Consider the following 20,369-nt stretch of genomic DNA (forward strand, 5'->3'; position numbering starts at 1 on the left):
CTATAAAATCAGACTACTTTTTTTTATGTTGTGTTTGGGAGCTTTGCAGACATGGTCACTCACTATGAACGGTTACTGTAGAGATGAAGAGTCTTTATAATTTGTTAAATGGAAAAAGGGGTTTAAAATCATGTGAGGGTGAATAAACAAAGCCGATTTTTTGGCTGAATTATTCCTATAAGCAGACATGTGACAAGCGTATTTAGTCACAGTGTGAACATGTCCGTAAATTGTTTACATTCCCAATCGTGATATTGCAGCTTTTGAAATCTGGCACAGGCACAGTGGATGACATCGCTGCAAAGTTTCCCCCAAGAATGCAACAAAGAGGAACGGCACATTTCTGTGTGTGAACTAATCCCGATGATTGACACCCCTGTTTACCTGCATCCCTTTAGAGCCTAGAAAGTGAATAGATCTCCTGTCAGGGCTTTCCTTATCTAGCCCTCTTTCCTCTAGTTCAATATTTTCTGCAACCACCTGCCAAAAACACACGCTCACAAACAATAAATATCATGTATGGCTTACTCAACGCCTGCACTTTACCTTCTTCCATTTAAATGACACTTCACGCATCTACAGAAATATTTGCTCTCGTCTGAGGACGCGGCCACGGTCTCTCTCGCGCGCTCATCCGAGATGGTTCTGCCACAACTTCTGACATGCACACAGACTGGGGGAGGACAAACAAGCCTCGAAGCAGCAAGGATCCCAAGGCTCTGCTGGAGAACAGGTAAACTCACTGCAGATTACGGCAAGCTCTGGAAATGGAAACGTCTCATTTCATCAATCACTTACCGTATTTTCCAGACTATAAGTCGCACTTTTTTTCATAGTTTAGCTGGTTCTGCGACTCATAGTCAGGTGCGACTTATATAAAAATGAATTCATACTGACTGAGATTAAACAAAAGAAAACCTTACCGTCTACAGCCGCGAGAGGGAGCTCTAGTTGGCGGAGTTGTTCAGAAGCGACACAGAGGATGAAGAATTCAATGGATTTAGAGATCGCGGGAGCTTGGTGAACTTGCTTAACGGTAACTTGTTGGATTTGCTGGCTAATGTTAATTTAGCCTATTCAGCCTTCCAGGTATATGTTCTTTATGCTATTGTGTAGCTGATTAACTGTTAATGTGTTACGTTAACATACCGGACACCTATTCAGCCTGTTGTTCTGTGTGCTATTGTGTAGTTGAATAACTTGCCTTTAAATGTCTGAGTTCTTGGTCTTGGATTTTGTGAAATAAATTTCTAAATAAATGTGAGTGCGACTTATAGTCCAGTGCGACTTATATATGTTTTTTTCCTCTTCATGACGCATTTTTTGACTGATGCGACTGATGAGACTTATACTCCGGAGCGACTTATAGTCCGGAAAATACGGTACTTTACTTTGTCTTCACACAGGCATCAAAGAGGATTTAAGAGCGCTGAAAGAGGCCATCATGTTTTCTGTTGGAAGCAATTTACGAAGCAAGAAAAACTGCATTCGGATCCTCACACATGTTTAGTAGCTGCTGTTAGTGACGTTTACTCAGATAGATAATAAAAATGGTGTAGAAACTATTTTCACTTAGAAATTGCTAGTAAATAAAAGCAATTACAAAGAAACGGCAAGAAACACACTGAATTAAACATGAAATTAGTATTTTAGAAAACTAGTATTTTCTTGTAAAATGTATTTTATTTATATCTATTTTACACTTAAAAACAATTTTCACTCATAAATTGCAAACAATTATTAAGAACCAGCTCATTAAACTTGAAATTGTAGGGGAAAAAAATTATATATATTTTCCTGTAAAATGTACTCCAATAATCTTTGTTTAAAAATGTGAAAAATAATTTTAACAGTGCAGTTAATGTTAGTGGTTTGAACTGACCTCCAACCACTTCTATATTATATATTAGTATTATCACAGTCAGAGTATATTATTTTACACATTAAATAACGTCAATGAAGCGCATAGCAGCAGGGAGCTAACTCTTGCCATGAGTCCTTGATAATTGCTGTACTGTCCATGAAAATTGGACATAATTAACTGACAAGGCCCGAGATGATTGGAAACAAGATCAACAGAGGCCTCGGATTGAGACGGGTATTATCACGCACTCGAGCATGAAACGAAGGCACTAATTGTTTCTTTAAGATATAAATGGAAAGATTTTCAAAGCATTAAAGGGCAAATCTAGAGCTCAGATTTAAGGATTGAAAAAATTGACACGCATACAGGTTTGCTCCAAAAAGACACTCGACATTTTCCATATTGAGGGATTTCGTGCTGAACGTTGCATACACAATGCTTAATTGCTTTTGGAAAACAATTGGGGATTGAAATCCCACATCATTATTCCTCCTACAGATGGAAAAAAAACAGTTGACACCAGCGTTGTTGGAGTGTATTCAATAGTCATTTGCCACTTGGCGGTTGGATTTCTTCAGACTGCAAATTTGCAATTAAATACAAGCCTCACCAGCAACCCTGAGGATACCGAAGCGACATACTCGCTCAATGAACACATAGAGCCTCGGTCAGCAAACACGACGCTCTGGCTTACTGAGCATTATGGGCACAAATTCGCCAACGTCATGTTGCTTGTCTTGTATGATTCCAAAGCTAATTAAAACACACTGCCACGGGAGACTGTGCAGAAATATTTGCACCCGCGCAAACGACATGCGACATTAGCCTCAGAGCAATTTCTCAAATGCCACTCATCAATCAAACCGAACACGAGAGTGTGGCAAGATGGGACAATAATGTCACAGTTAGAGATGTGCACGACAGCACGCTTTCCAAATCAACTGCGAAGCTCGGTTTAATTAGGCTTGTTTAGGGTCATGTGAGCCAGACATCGATCAGACACATTTCTTAAGGGATGTTCACATAAGACGTGTTCTTGCATTCAGAAACAGCTTCATGGAGCCCTTTATGAATGCAATAATGCAAGATGCATCAACCAAACAAACAAATGCTGTGTGTCATTTTAACAGCTTCTCAGAGAAGTTGTGTATACATTCTTTTATATATATATTTATCAATATTTATACTGTAAACTATTTAATTTATTTTATGGACCATAAAAATTTGAAATTAAACACATATAAATTATGTTATGAACTAATTTTAAACTAAAAGAATGCCAAAAATATAGGGCTGTCAAAGTTATGAAAGCGGTATAAACTTATTTGAATGTCTTTAAAATACATCAAATTTTTAACACATTGCTCTGGGAAAAGAACTTTATAAACTTGAAAATGTCACAGTTATTTCATCCCAACATTACTCTAATAGGCACTATAGGCATAAAAAGTAGGCTAACTGACTACAAATGCAAAGTAAATCTTTCTAAATAATATTTGCATAATTTTACGGTGAAAATTATTTTATATATTAATGCCAGTTGTTTAATTTAGAAAACAACTTATCTTTATAACATCATGCTTAATGGGGTCATGACATGGTTTTTTTTATTTTATTATTATGTTCCCTTAGGTGCAAATATAGTATTACTATAGTTTTTTTTACAAAAAACTTTTAAAATGTAGTGATTTATGACCTTTTCCCACCCTGTTTCTCATCCTCTGATTCAAACAGTCTGTTTTGGGGGTGTTTCCCCTTTAAGAGTTCAGTGTCAACGCCCACTGTTATGATTGGCTAACGTCAGTGCCTATGCATCAATTATTAACGCCCCCAGCCAGAACCTGTGCGGATTTGGCGTATTTAAAAAGTAGTTTAAAGTTTTAAACACATTACTTACAGTTTGCGTCGTCGTTGTTGAGCCCAGAATAGTCGGCACGGACTTATCTTTGAGCAACAGTTTTCTGGCAAAGCCAGCATCATTTTGGGATTTGTTCTCAAAACAGTCATCCTTCAAATGTACAGAACACACGCTTAAACTAACACTGCTGTGACTGAGACGTCCGCAAAAAATTAAGTGCATCCATTTTTCCCTGACGACTGGATCTTTCGCAGCGTATTCAAAGATGTTGTTTGTCCACAGCCAGGAACAGCACATCTGCGGCATCGTAATTTCCCCTGTACACAGACCCACTCGCTGTCCGTCGACTGAACACTTGTGAGGCGCGCGGCGCGCGGGCGCGACAACGATACGAAATGAGCGTAGTTGTCTTGCGCTTAAAGCGTAGTTGTCTTGTGCTGGAGGCGGTCCATATGCAAACGCTGGTACGTCACTTCGCACCGTGACGTCACTTCTTACCATGGATCCAGAACGAGCTGTATTTAGAGCTTGATTAAATAAATTATTCGTTTATAATGGGGAGGAAGTCTTAAGCTATGAAACTTGCAGGACGTTTTAATGGTACAAAGACCTCTTATATACCAAAAGATCAAGGCAAATTTGGTTTCTCATGTCATGACCCCTTTAATATTTTTTCTCTCATGGATGGATTTGGAGCACCTGAAACCAAAAAAAGTTTAAAAGTCCTGGTATAAATGGGTTTTTATATAAGGAAACAAATATTATAACTGCCTTGTAAGCAGAATAATGTATAATTTTTTTATACAAAACAGTTTGAAAACCCCTGATCTAGTTGACCATCATGTAGTACAACAATCCGTTAAAGCAGGAAAATATCTACATTATTAATATTTGAGATCATTATCAGGATACAAAAGACTTCATAAGTAAGTATGTCACCGAGGTCAACATGAAGAATTACATTTCAAATTAGAAGTGTGCATGACTTTCAAATGATGTGCAGCGATTTGCAGGCCAATCTATAATAACTCCATGCCTCGGCTGATAATGAAATTATTCATGTTTTAGAAGGATTTCTCCAATCCAGATTGGCCTGAAATCCAATTATGCGTTTGCTCAGTGGAGAACATTTTTAACGAAGAAAAAAAAAAAAGGAATAAGAAGTTAATAATGAACTACCAACTGTTCTGTTAAACACTGAAAGTACAAAATTGATGCCAGTATGCAATATGTTGTCTGACGTTAGACCAGCAAAGTTGTAGCCAAGGTCAAAACCTTTAAGATACAAAAATACACTACTTCTCCATGAAAGATATTACAGCAGATCAATGGTCTCAGAGGCCGTGTATCACAGAAGAGCTTGATATTTTTAATGGCATTAATCTCTATTCTGTTCAGCACGGTTCTTGTTCTGGGATTTGGCAAAAAACTACTTTTGCCGAAGGCATGCAGTTTGGTGCTAAATAATATTACTATCATTCAGGTAGGCTAATTATGCTGTGAAACACACACATTACATAAATTCCTGATGGGATAAAATTTCACCCTACATGTTACTACATTAGAGAGGTAAAATGGGTTGGAAATGCCATTTTCGGGGTTGTGTTTTTACTGTAAAAAGTATTTGAGGCCTTTATGTTGTAGTCTTCAGTGTCTAAATCAGTTTAACTTAAAGAGGAAATAACAAACGATCACCTTTTCACAACAGTGTGAATGTATGTACCTTCAAGAAAGCCCATGTTTTTGACTGACAGGCTCTAAACGCTCGGCTCTCCTTGAACGTCCATTCTCCTCCACACATAATTACCCATAATCACTTGTACATCCTGAGGAGGATTTGCTCCAGTGAAAGGTTTCAAGAGCCAGGGACGAATCCAGGCCTCTCTCTGCTCTAAGTGGCAAAATCAGAGGGGAAAAAAGAGAAAATCAATGTGGTCAACCGCTCGATGGGTCCAACACACATAGAGCTTCATCTGAGCGTGCCTTTCATCCTCTATATGCCTAACTTTTCATTTTCTTTACGAGACCTTCATCCACAGTTACTCCTCTAGTGCTCTCTTTTTCCCATCGTCATCCTTTTAAAGCATTAAGATGGTGTGTAACAGCTTCACTGAACACTGATGCCAAGCAATTATTTCATATACAGCTATGTCAGTGTTTATATTCATATGCAACATAACAATTCAAACAGGATTTCCAGAGATACAGTTGCACACTATTCTAGAGCAACATGTTAAATGCATGAAATATTAATGATTTCGTGAATAACCTGTAAATGAAGCCCATCAATCCATAAGATCAATATTATGCGGACATATCACAGTTCATAATAGTATTAATAAATGAAAAATATAGCTACATTTCAATGAATGATTTATTATATATTTCTCAACAATAAAGATTTTACAGACTGCATCAAAAAAAAATTATATGTAGCAAAAAAAGTCAAAATATATTATCTACTATAGTATATTTTTCCATATACAATGTTAAGGTGTTTTTTTTAAACACCAACAATAATAATAATCATCATCATTAAAATGATGTATCCATGGTGCATGCACAGTTGAATAATAACAGGAAATTCTACAAATGAAAGCTACGAATATCCACATTTTGATGGAAAAATTATGGCATTCGGTGCAAAACATTATTTATTAGATTATAATGTTCAACCAATTTGAACTTTATTTTGAACAATTCGAATCATTAGAGTAATTTGACAAAACCTATTTCAGCCTGAATTTGCAATAATTCATAATCAAGTGTTTAGAATCAGATCATACAACAAATGTACATGGACCAACAAGTACAATATAAAGTAAAACCAGGTGAATAAATAACTTCCATTAACTATAAAGAACATGTTTGGCTCTGGAACTACAGTAGACCAGCACCAGTATAAACCACTGAGGGAATTCATGCTTATCTAAGCCAGTCTGTACAGTATCTGTGTCCCTAATACCCAGCGATGGTAGCGAGAGAGTTACAAGATGTTTAAAGGTGAACTATGCAGGGTTTTTTTTAGCTTAATTTGCCTTAACTGAACAGCTTCGGAGTCATTGGAATGGTTATATGACTTTTTTCGGGTTGAATGGGGGTCGTCTCGCTTCCCCTATCGCCTGTGAGCGGAAAACCCCCCTTGCAACTTTGGGCCGGCGAACCGAGAAAGTATCTCAGGAACTATCGTGTGATATCAGGTCTCGCGATGTAAGGAATTGCTTTACGGCAAAAATAAATCTGCAAAAATTCGGTCATTATCACGCTCCCTCACGCTGTTCGAACCCGAATGAAGAAGACGTTGTAAAGAAAGTCCCGTCTGCTTTGTTGTCGTTGATCTACTAGCCTCTGGTATCTGAGAGTCGCCAACGAGTTTTTACGACAGTGTTGTCAAATATCTATTACGGCGGTGTAGGGGGAGCGAATAAATTCCCTAAATTGCATAGCCCTGCATTAAACAATCACTGTTAAAGGGTTAGTTCATCCAAAACTTTTAATTCTGTCAGTAATTACTCACCCTGATGTTGTTCAACCCCGTAAGACTTTCGTTCAACTTCGAAACACAAATTAAGATATTTTTGATTAAATCTGAGAGCTGGTTCACTCCTCCGTAGGCTTCTATTGTAATTGACACTTGCCGGCACAGAAAGTTTTTAGTCCAAGTGACTACAGTGGGTCAACCATAAGTTTATCAAGCAATGAGAATACTTTTTTGTGCGGAAAAAAAAATTAAAATAACTTTATTCAACTATTGATTTTCTTCTGTGTGGGCCTCTGAGTGAGTTCACGTTGTGTAACAGCGCAGCACTTCTGAATTGTACTTCAGAACGTAGGCTCACTATTGGCCGACGCTGGTCATGTGTGTGATGCTGGCCAATAGTGAGTATTCTCGTTGCTTGACAAACGTATGGTTGAGCCACTGTACTCACTTGGACTATTTTAATGATGTCTTTACTAACTTTCTGGACCGGCAAGTTTAAATTACAGTGATAAGTGAGTGAGTGAGACAGCTCTCAGTTTTAATCAAAAATATCTTAATTTGTGTTCAGAAGATGAACGAAAGTCTTACGGGGTTAGAACAACATGAGGGAGAGTAATTAATGAGAGTAATTAATGACAGAATTAAACATTTTGGGTGAACTAACCCTTAACACCCACTTCCCTCCTGATACATGGCCCGAGTAAAACTCACATCAAGTCAAGAATAAACTTCAAAACTAATTAGTAAATATTATATAATTTCAGCAAACCACTAATATTGTTAAGATATATTTATTTTGTCATTTGCTCAAATTATTTTAGCACAACATCAAAGCAGAGGAACATGATTGGTAATGAGTCTCGTTAACACAACACCGGCAACAACTTGCAGCACTGCGCATGCATAAATTAGGATTATTTTCACTTAATGTCATTTTAAAAAAAAATCACAGATTTTTGATCTTTAATACACAGTAACTAGATTTAGACGACATAAAGACACTAGACTAGAAAATTCCTAGGATTAAAAATAGACAAACAATTTATTATAACCAAAAATCATAAATGTGCATGGGCTGTAATTACACGTCTAACACACTTGGTTTATCTGTGCTCAGAAGCAAATAAAGAGGCCAATATATGACATAATGATCTATTTCTATGCGGTTAAGTACAAAGATACAATTTAATGCTGCTTTTCATAACTATAATAAAATACCTGCTTCAGTCTCATTTGTAAATAATGATTTTCAGTCAGCTCCAAAGGACATTCAACTTTAGATTTAGCACGAGTGCATGCATAACCGTTATTTATCTGGAAAGAAAAGTCATGTAACTCATTTAAAGGTCCAATGGACAAAACATGAAACACTCCACATACCTATTTAACATGATTTCTCAGAGGGGCGTCCACTGGAGGGCGATGTTACAGGCGACTACAGGTTTATAATGGCAGCACAGTGAGCCTGCAGTGAGAAAACTGAATTATGCATTCAGACTAAAGACCTCTGTGCTACTTTTAAGGGTTGCCTTATGGAGAAAAGCCCCAAAGACAGCTTTTCTGAAGGCTTACTGTTTGGGGTAAATGTGAAAACCAATAAAGCTGAAGTGTGTAATTTTTTAGATGCTAAAACACTTTGTTCTGTCCCAGTTTAATACGCAGAGTCAAATCTACCGGTATGCAAGTTAAATAGGTTTAGCATTATGTCCGAATTCACAGTACTCAATATAAAAGAGTAGGCCAGAAGTACCAGGATCACCTACTAATTCTGCCAAGATTTTGAAGTGTGCATACGATGAACACTTTACTATCCCATGATGAGGCCACGGGAGAGGATTTGTGAATGTCAGTGAAGTGGCATAACTGAACAGGGTACTAGGTCACATGATAATGACAACATGGCGGATGTAGTCATAGATATACATAATAAAGGCTAGATGTCTAGTCCGCGCTGCTGGCCAGTAGAGGTCGACGTCCGCACCTGGCGGCCATCTTGTCACAGTCAGCTCGCTCACTCGTAACATTGTGTTTTAATGGTGCATGTACTTTTTAAATAACCGTAACTTGCTCAATTTTCTACCGATTTGCAAACGGGTTGGTTTGTTATAAACGTCAGAGATGTATTTATGACACCGCATACTTATGAATAATTATAATATTATATATTTCAACATGTTCGAGCATCCACAATTATAGCCACGTTAATAACGTTTGTAAGAAACCAAACCGTTTGTAAATCCGTCAAGATTTCAGCGAGATAAGAGTATAAGAGATAAGAGACATCTAGCCTTTATTATGTATATCTATGGATCTAGTTCGTCCGGAATACATTAATACTACACACACTCATACTATATAGAATATTACATTTTAGCGGAGTAATTACTCATTAAAAATAAATAGCTATTTAAAACAGTATGCGATTTCAGACACGGCCTATAACTTTGGCACTTTCAAAACATTGATTAGTTTAGGGCGGGACTTTCTTTTTGTCTGACCAATGACAGACAGGAATTGCAATTCTGTTTTGGAGACACAAATTACACACTTCAGCTTTAAGAATCAGTGACCCACAAACTACAAGCATCCATCATCACTGCAATAGAGAATATAAACTCAAACATATTAGTCAAAAATCAATAAAGGAATTATAGCTATAAATTTGACCTAATGGCATTTCTTAATTGAAAAGTCCAGATCCAAATAATGACAGATGGTTACATGATGGAGAAACAAGAATAGGAAAGAGATGAGCTTCCCTACACAGCTCACTTTTTATTCTTCCATATCAAACTAATAGTGAATTTTTTTCAAGCTATCGTCAGCAGTCTTACAAACGGCCTCTGCAGCTTCCTAGGCATTTCCCATGGTGCATTTAAAAACCAAATGTGGCATCTCTGGAAAAGAGCGGCTTTAATCCGAAGTGCATTGCTGAAACAGTGACAGGAGCATGTCGAGTGACAGCACCCCTGCATATTTGATGCTTTATCTCTCCCATTGGCCCACTTTTCTTGCTGATCTTTTAAATGTACTTAACCTGCTATCATTTCACTTACTAGTCGTGCATTTCATGCGATGACAAAGAATGCATGCATTTCTGATGCATTCTATTAATACTCTATTTCTCAAATGCAGCTGAATAAAAAAAGGAATAATGTGCATTGAATTGTTTTTTTTATTTTGTATTAGTGCAAAAGGAAGTGAGGATATGGGATTCCAAATTAACACAATAAATCTATTTCTCTTTGTCAGGTAGCTAGTCGTAGGTAATGAGTTGCTGGGGTTTTTGAATAATTGAAAATGAACGGAGGAAAATAAAAAGTCATATTGCATTTCCTTTACCAGTTTTTAATAACTGGGTTCCACAAATACAATCTTCCCCATAGCGAATATGATGCAAATGCAAAACAGAGCTCCTCATGCACAAAAAAGCAGAAGGATTCTTTTCTCATATCACCTTCTCAGGTTTTGGTGTGGCAATAAGTTTTTCTCCTCTGGACGGGTTCAGGTACTACTTTGCTGATCGTAGTCATTTTGTTTTTATTGGATGGTCACAGATCAGAGGTTGGTCCTGTTAGTACTGGTGTCCCCCAGGGCTCCATTCTCGGTCCTTTGCTTTTTAGCATTAATATGTTCCCACTCGGTCAACTACTAAGATCTCTTGAACTTAACTACCATTTTATGTTGACGATACGCAGATTTAGATTCACTCAAAACCCAGTCAATGTGTGGACATTTCCCATCTTTCCAATTGTATTTCAGAGACTACGATATGGATGACAATTTCCTGTGCTTGAATAGCAGTGTTGGGGAGTAGTTAACTACAAGTAGCGACGCTACTAACTTAACTACATTTTTCAGTAGCTTGGCAGTAACTCAGTTGCTTTTTAAACAGTGTAGCTTTTCCAGTAGCTAACTACTTTTTGCAGCAAGTAGCGGTGTAGCGCGAGCAAAAGCTACATTGCGTTTTGTCGAGCCTGCACGAATCAGCGCGATGCCAGGATATTCTTCTTCTTTAAGAGTTGTGACGTTCGCGAACGAACCGATTCTTTTGAACGGCTCATAAACATGAACGATGGGAGCCGAGTCGCGGCTGGAGGGGAGCCGTTCTTTCTGTCGTTCCTTTTTTCCTATGCGTGTTTCACACAGATGCACACAAATTAGCTCCTCCGCGAGACAGAACAGTTATAGGGGGAGGGGCGCACCCAGCGCAGGGGTGTTGTGTGATGATAGTTGTGTTCCATTTTATTTATTCTAATTTTATCTACAGTAGCCTATATATTTAAAACTTTAAATATTTTTTGTTTTCTATCAAAATGTTCTTGTGTGATAACAATGTTCTTGCGTGGAAGTGTTTGTAGTAAAAGCTGTTTTGCACAGAAATTCATTGCAGCCGGCTTTGTTTTTGATGTTTATTTGTGAGTAGGTATGAATAACATAGTCAACGTAGCTTTACACATACACACACTTTGGTAAATCCAAAATAGTGATGTCACTGTCTAAGCAGAGGGATGTTGTGCGACCCTATGGCCACACATGACAAATGAGGTAATAATCAATATTTCAGAATAATTCAAACTCAGATATTGGTGTGTGATATCTGAGTTTTAATTATTTGACTACAAATCTCACCTCATCATTCCTCCCAGTGATTATTTCCAGGCTAAACTGAGATGTCCCCAAGCTGGCTTCTTAAAACTGACTACTGGTAAGAAGAGCCAAAAACAGATCGCTAAGATCCGGATCCCCTCAAAGAGCCATTTTTTGCCATTACCGCCACCTGTTGTTTAATCACGCATCTTTCGGCTAACGGTTCACCGACGTACAGAAGTGGGTTGACACACCCATATTATCCATTCAGCTATTTGTAATATACGGTGTTCAAAAAAATCTAAAGTAGTTTCAATGTAGCTAGCTACTTTTTGATAGTAACTTGTAGTGTAGCTAACTACTTTTCCAAAAGGGTAGCTTGACTGTAGTTTAACTACTTTAACTTACGAGTAGCTTGTAGCTTGTCAAACTACAGTTTCAGAGTAGCTTCCCCAACACTGTTGAATAGTGCCAAAACTGAAGTCATGCTTCTTGGCTCTCCCCATCAACTGTGTAATGCTGGTTCTTTAGCTTTGTCTGTTGATGGTGTTATTTTTGATGCCAGCCTGTCATTTGAACCTTTTGTGAAAAAAATACATTTTTTTTTCATCTCAGAAATATTGCACGTCTACGACCTATGTTGTCTTCGTTTCTGAAAGGTTGATTAAAGGATTAGTTCACTTTTAAAGTGAAAATTCTGTCATCATATACTCACCCTTAAGTTGTTTCAAACCTGTATGAATTTATTTCCTCTGCTAAACACAAAGGAAGATATTTAGAAGAATGTCAGTAACCAGACAGTTTTTGGTTCCCATTGACTTCCATAGTATATTTTTTTCCTACTATGGAAGTCAATGGGAACCAAAAACTGTCTGGTTACTGACATTCTTCTAAATATCTTCCTTTGTGTTCAGCAGAGGAAAGAAATTCATACAGGTTTGAAACAACTTAAGGGTGAGTATATGATGACAGAATTTTCATTTTAAAAGTGAACTAATCCTTTAACTCTTTTGTTTTCTCATGTATCGACTATTGTAATGCTCTTCTCGTTGAAATTTCTAAATTGTGTATTAACAAACTTCAATATCTGCAAAATTGCAGACCATACAACTCCTGTTTTGGCGTCGTTGGATTGGCTCCATGTTAGATACCGTGTTGATTTTAAAATCCTAATGTTAACATACGAGGCATTTCATGATCTGGCTCCTCAGTACTTGGCTGATCTTCTAACACCTCAACTTGTGATCTCAGAGTATTTTTAGTCGTAAACACAGCTTCGTTCTAGGGATGACAGGGCCTTTTCATATTCCCCAATAATTGTGGAATTCTGTTTGTATTAGGGAAGCAAATCGCCACAAAAAAGCGCTTTGAGAAAGCAACTTTTAAAAGGTGCTATACAAAATAAATGGATATTATTATTATTATTATTATATCAACTTTAAGAGTTTGAACATAAACAATGGCCACAAAAGTTATTAGGACACTTAAGGCACACAAAATGTACGCATTTCATTTCATTGCATAACGAAATATCAAAGAAAGTGTCTGTATCTGCACTCAAATGCTGCAGGAGCTTTCCACAGACCTATCTTTCATTTTCTCTGTAGTTATTGCATTTTTTTCATCTAGTCCAATGGCATTCAGGTGTCATAGAATTACTTTTGGGCCGCTGAATGCAATAAACAGGCTTATCCCAAGTTGATCCTTTCCATACATATATATATATATATATATATATTAGGGCTGGGACAACGCGTCGACGTCATCGATGACGTCGACGCAAAAAATACGTCGACGCAAAATATGCACGTCGATTCGTCAGACCCAAAACAAAAATGGCGGCGTCGGAGAGTAGTTGCAACACCACTCGCTCCTCAGACTTTCAGAAGTGCAAACGCACTCGGTCCTCTAAAGTATGGGAATTCTTTAATGTAAAAGGAAACAATTCCGTGATATGTCGTCTGTGCAAAATGGAGATGGCCTTCCATTCTAGCACCACGGCAATGCACCAGCACCTGAAGAGGCGCCACCCGGGAGCAGCTGCAGATGACAGCTGCACCGTAAGTTTTTCTTCAACTCCCCACTTTGCACTCGATGTTGGAGTAGGCTATAATACGTTGTCCAAACCTAAGGTTTTAGGCTACAGTGTATGTTTTTTAACTACGTGTGTTTGTGAGAGAGAGAGAGAGAGAGAGAGAGAGAGAGAGAGAGAGAGAGAGAGAGAGAGAGAGGCGCGGACGCGAGCGAAAAGTCGCATTGTGTTTGATTATATTTGTGTGTGTGTGTGTGTGTGTGAGAGAGATGGAGGCGCGGGCGCGATCGAAAAGTCGTAGAGTGTTTGATTATATGTGTGTGTGTGTGTGTGTGAGAGAGGGGCGCGCGATCGCAAAGTCGCAGAGTGTTTGATTATATTTGTGTACGTGTGTGAGAGTGAGGCGCGATCGAAAAGGCGCAGTGTGTGTGAGAGAGAGAGAGAGAGAGAGAGAGAGAGAGAGAGGCGCGATCGCAAAGTCGCAGAGTGTTTAATTATATTTGTGTGTGTGAGGCGCGATCGAACAGTGGAAACAAAAACATACTCCGTCATTTTGTTTATACAGAACATCATTCAAACTGCAAAGTGTTTAAGTTGTTCTGTTAGACATCAAGTTGTTGTTATTTTCATTACAAGATGCACTTTTTTTCCGGCCTTTGTGTTTTCAAGGTTTTATTGAATGCTACCTCTGACTAAGAAATGCATTACTTTGCACTTGTATAATGTTTTATTTTGGAATTTTAAGAGCAATAAACATATATTGCAATGTTAAGGAATTCATGTTTTTTTCATTCAGACATGTAAATCAACATGTATAAATTGCTATTATAGTCAATTAATGGGCAGATAATCGATAATCGAATCGAATCGGACTGGGAAAAATAATCGTTAGATTAATCGATGCATCGAAAAAATAATCGCTAGATTAATCGTTTAAAAAATAATCGTTTATCCCAGCCCTAATATATATATATATATATATATATATATATATATATATATATATATATATATAAGTGCGAAAATCTATTTTTGAGTATAAAAGGGAACTTTATGTACATACATCACATAAGTTTTGGGTCTGAAAAAAATCAAGAAGCAATACTTCAGAGAAGATAAATCAGAAACACGCGACTGAATGTACGTTTTGATGTTTCCCACATCCAACGAGACTTGTTCTACTCTGATATTCTCAGTCAGATCTGAGTCAAGAGCTCATTTTCACAGGAACGTCAGAGATCTGTGGTCATTACTGCTCAGTCTGTGAGTCTCTGGAAGAGTGAATTCAAAACTGTACAAGCTCCTCCTGAGAAATCATTTTAGAAGTCCTGCCATGCAGTTAGAGGAACATTTCTTTGCTGTGATTCAGTTTTTTTATGAAGCATTAATGACGTGGTCTACTGGTCTGGATATGCAAACGCGTGTATTACCTCAGGCAAGAATTTGTTTCTGAAGGCATTGCAACTTCAGCAAGCAACTCGTCCTGAGGTGTTTGTGCTTAAGACATGAATGATTCCTCAATTCGTCTTGTGCAGTGCTGCTACTTTACTAAGTGATCAGATTAGTTTTTCCTCAACTGGCAGACGATAAAATAAACCTAATAAATCCCATTCTGGGTATCAATCTGGGATTCATCGAGATTTTAGACTTCTGTTCAATATGCCTTATTGAAGCACTCTCTAATGCTGCACCTGCCTAATAGTGTGAAATCAAAATGTATCATTGAAAACCATAAATAAAATAAATTAAAAGCATAAAACAGCCTAAATCGCAATATGACAATATGACACTGTAGTTTCCGGCCGAAGTACGGCCACGTGCCGCGTTACCATGGAAATGTAATCGCGCGGGCTTTCGGTGTTTTAAGAATTCAAAAAAACGGACCTGCATCGTTTGTCTTTACAAAGCCATTTTAACCCCGAGAGTTTCACCCCAATTCACACATTCAAGGAGGCAATTTCAACAACCATTTACGAGTTTTATGCAGGCTGAATGGGTTCAACACAGGGTCTCCCTACAAGCCTACACATAATGAAGTCTCTCGGTGACTGAAGGAACGCCTGCAAAAGAAATGGAAAACCTTGGTGGTTATAAAAAAATATATTTACCTTGACATTTCATAGTTTAGATGGGTGATATTTTTCGAGAAGAAATGCGGTCGTTTTGACATTAAGTAGGTAATCCGAGTAACAAGTGTACGCTGTACTGAAGTCTGCTGTACTCGCGTGTGATTGGTCAGCGCGTGACAACCCTCACTCCTCATTGGCTCTTTAGACTGTCCATCACAAATATCGGAGATACGTTTCTTAATAAGTCATTAATGTTGCAGTGTCTCCTCACATTTGTAATCTACTTCCGTTTGAAATAGTTGATATTTCTTGGAAAATATATGTAAAAAAAAAAAAAAAAAAAAAAAAAAACAGGAAATAATTGTATTGTGCAAGATGGTGTTTGTTGTCATGTAGTTGGTTTAATAGGCATATATTTGGTGGATGAGGTGATTCTTATGAGGTGATTATATTTTCTTGCAGGTGAACAAATAGTGATCATGCAGCACATTTCATGCTTTCCTGTTTTTTTTATCTCGAAACCCCTCACATATCCTTTAAATACCCATCAGTTGTGGCAAACAATAATTCTGCCATTTATGTTATGAATGCCTTGAGTAGAACCGCATTAGCAACGTGAAGCATATGGCACTGCTAAAATGAATAACGCGCAGATGAAGTCATTACAAGTTATAGGTGCATTAAGTGGTCTAATGATGACAAAGTTTGGGCAAAGACAATAAGTAGCATGAAATTCTGTGCTGAAGGATAAAGTGAAGGATAATTTTGCGAATCGGCAGCGAGAGGAGAGTTGATGGATGTGAGCAGCTTCAGCCCACTATATCTCACTGCTGTTTCTGTTCAAGAACCGTGGGACACCTCGAATGCTGACAGTAACCAGCCCAAATTGGCTCCTGAACACAGCCTGGGTTCCACCATTGGTGATGGGGGTCTTAGAAATGGCTATATATCTGGGTTGGGGGTCGACAGGTCCTGTACGCTGGAGACAAGCGGCTCAAATGTGGCTGCATCATTACCGATGCTCCTGCACAGAAACCTAGCATGAACATTGAGCAAGACCAGTTTGATGTGAACCTGCTGTGAAACCTGATAGAAGGGCCTCTGGAAACAATTGTTTGGCCCAGGGTGTTTATAGATAAATAAAAACTAAAACCGTATAGAAACATTTTCATCATTTGAAATAGGCTACAATAAACATTAGAAATACACTTTCAATAAATGCACAACTCAGAGTAATTAATTAGACTCCACAAATGATTTAAAAGTTCATTTTCCGTTAGTTGGATGTTAATGAAGTGCACTTATAAGATCAAGGACACAAATTAAGTCAATGGTGTTTCGATTTAAATGCTCCATTTCTGAGCAGCAGCAAATGACTGGACAATAAGATAGCAGTTTTTTCATTAAATAAGACAGCAAAGACTTTATATATATAGTCTACTACCCATTTTAGCTCAGTTTCATGCAGTCAACGGTGACCAGAAATGAATCTCACTGTCTGATCAGTGGGTGACTATTATTATGAAAATGAGTAAAAAATTATTGATAACCAGAAGCTTTAGCTTGGACAAACACACCTGGTGGAGGAGTTTTAAAAGGCGTATTATTTTAAATCTCTTCCAGGATTAGACCTAAACTCGGTTCCTAGAGATAAATAAAGGATTATAAATCTACAGATTGGGGATTTAAAATGCTTTTGATTTATTAATTTTTTTCCTTGAGACCTGTGACTACTGCAAATACTAAAACATCTTAGTGCTTATCATGTCTCGTTTGAATGCTTTTTAATAGATTCCTTCATGTGTTCTTTTGAATGGAGGAGACTGTATATGGCAAAATAAGTATTCTTAAAGGAAAGTTAGTTCACCCAAAAATGAAAATTCTGTCATTAATTATTCACCCTCATGTCGTTCCAAACCTGTACGACTTTCGTAAAAAAAAAAAAAAAAAAAAAAATTTTTTTAAATGTATATAATTTTATTTATAACAGTTTTTATACAAACACAAAACAGATCAAAGTCTCACAAAATGTTGATTTTTATGAAATCTGAGAGCTTTTTGTCCCTCCATTGACAGCTACGCAAAACTGACACTTTTTTATAAACTGACAAGTTTATAAAGAGATCGTAAAACGAATCCATATGAATTGAGCGGTTTAGTCCAAATTTTCTGAAGAGACTCGATCGCTTTATATGATGAACTGATTGAATTTAGACTTTTATATTAACATACATAAACATTCCTCAGCTCACACGTTTTGGTAAGCAGAAGCTCAAGCATGTTAGCTTGACGTGCAGGAAACCAATGAGGTTAATTCTCGTGTTACGCAGCACGTTTGAGCTTCAGCAAGAGCCAATGAGGTTAATTCTCGTGTTACGCAGCACGTTTGAGCTTCAGCAAGAGCCAATGAGGTTCATTCTTGTGTTACGCAGCACGTTTGAGCTTCAGCAAGAGCCAATGAGGTTCATTCTTGTGTTACGCAGCACGTTTGAGCTTCAGCAAGAGCCAATGAGGTTCATTCTTGTGTTACGCAGCACGTTTGAGCTTCAGCAAGAGCCAATGAGGTTCATTCTCGTGTTACGCAGCACGTTTGTTTTTCAGCAAGAACCAATGAGGTTCATTCTCGTCAAATTGTCAGTTACGTAACTGTCAATGGAGGGACAGAAATCTCTCAGATTTCGTCAAAAAGATCTTCAATTGTTCAGAAGACGAACGAAAGTCTTACAGGTTTGGAACAACATGACTGTGAGTTATTTATGACAGAATTTACATTTTGGGTGAACTATCTTTAAATGTCAAAACAGTGGTTTCCTTTGGCTCTTGATTTTTTTTTGTTAAAAACCTTTGGAACCTTTATTTTTAAGAGACAATCACGCATTGCTGCACATGAGGCGAGTTGCAAACCATCTGAAAATAAGTTGACTTCAGAAGCGAACCGGATAACAATAAACCTACTCTATACATTACCTGCTTAAACGTCCCTGTGGGATGAACGCAGAGATGCTGCTGAAGTGGAAGCAGTTTGATGATATATCGTGTTTGTTTCTGTGTGTGTGGTGGAGAGAAAGAGCGAGGGCTCTTTGCAGGAAAATGAAGTGTCTGTGCGCTGCCCGAGACATCCACACTAGTACATACCCTCTATAATTCGGTGTCAGACCCTCCGCTCATTAATTTTACTGCAATGTTTCCAGAAGTCCTCTGGAGCGATGCGTCTGGGGTAGACAGTCCTGTTCTCCCTGCCATGACAACCACAACCATGCCAAGCAAATATGTGCTTAAAAATACACACAGGGAGGCCTGTAAATATGTAATGTTATTTCTGTCCTAGAGAGCGATGACTGTCACTTCATGTGTGGTTGAGGAACTAATAACCAATAAAGACAGTCTTGCAGAAGTGGATGTTGTTATTGTCAACTAAAACTAAAACTATTACAAATAATTTAATTGAAACAAAATATAAAAATATTAGATGGAAAACCTTCAACTTATACAACCAGTGGGACACTTATTGTTCTTTTTTTATTGCCCTTTTTCCCTATCACATATTTTAGAAATCATCATAAATTAGTAGGGGTGCAACGATACCCTCATGTCACGATTCGATACATATCACGATACGGAACTCACGATATATGATATTATTGCGATACTCCAATGACATATGATAAAAGGTTAGCAAAAAATGAACTGTTGATTAAAATGCTAAATTTGTTATTACGTTGTGTGTGTGAATAAATAGGCTTGGACTTGGTGTTAATAACCCTATGCACAGGACAATAGTGACACCAGAATAACAATATTCATGATTCTGAAGCTGAAAACAGAATTATTTTAGATGAATATGCTGCACTCTGTCACTATATATTTTAAATAATGTAGGACACTTTTTACTGGTAACAGCAGACATTTGCCATTATCAGGAGCCACAAATATTCCCCCATTATTATACATTATATTCAACATTATATATAGTTTAATATAGTACTGACACTAAAACTCTGAAAACGTGAATTTTTTCACACACAGTAATTTTCATTTTGGGTGAACTATACACAATACGTATTGTTGCATTTTTGAATTGCGATATATTGTTACATCCCTATAAATTAGGTATCATTCGAAAGCTTAATTACTCAAAATTCATCCTGAGAAATCCGTTTTGAAATTGGGCATTGCATTACCATGAAAACGGTTAAAATCCATTTAGCAGGCGACACTTTATTTCGATGGTCCACTTTAGACATTCTACTAACTATAACTACATTTTCAACATGCCAACTAACTTTTAGAGTATTAGTAGACTGTCAGTAGACTAGGTTATAGTTAGGTGTTAGGGTTCGGGTTAGGAGAATAAGTTGACTTGCAGTTGCCAAGTTACTTATAGTCATAATGTCTGTTGGGGACCAACACAATAAAGTTTTAGCAAATTTTAAACAGACAGTCTATTAATACTCGAATGACAGTTAGTTGACATG

At 37.5% G+C, this 20,369-nt stretch overlaps 1 long non-coding RNA gene across 1 annotated transcript; it reads right to left on the bottom strand.

Annotated features, from left to right (window-relative positions):
* Positions 1 to 5,477: 5,477 nt before the first annotated feature.
* Positions 5,478 to 16,058, bottom strand: LOC306991398. Its single transcript, XR_013796078.1, has 3 exons — positions 15,934 to 16,058; positions 8,584 to 8,668; positions 5,478 to 5,613 (listed from the first exon to the last, which is right to left on the bottom strand). It is a non-coding gene; the product is annotated as an uncharacterized lncRNA (long non-coding RNA).
* Positions 16,059 to 20,369: the final 4,311 nt, after the last annotated feature.

Source organism: Phoxinus phoxinus, assembly GCF_949152265.1.
Source record: "Phoxinus phoxinus genome assembly, chromosome: 23".
NCBI lineage: Eukaryota > Metazoa > Chordata > Actinopteri > Cypriniformes > Leuciscidae > Phoxinus > Phoxinus phoxinus.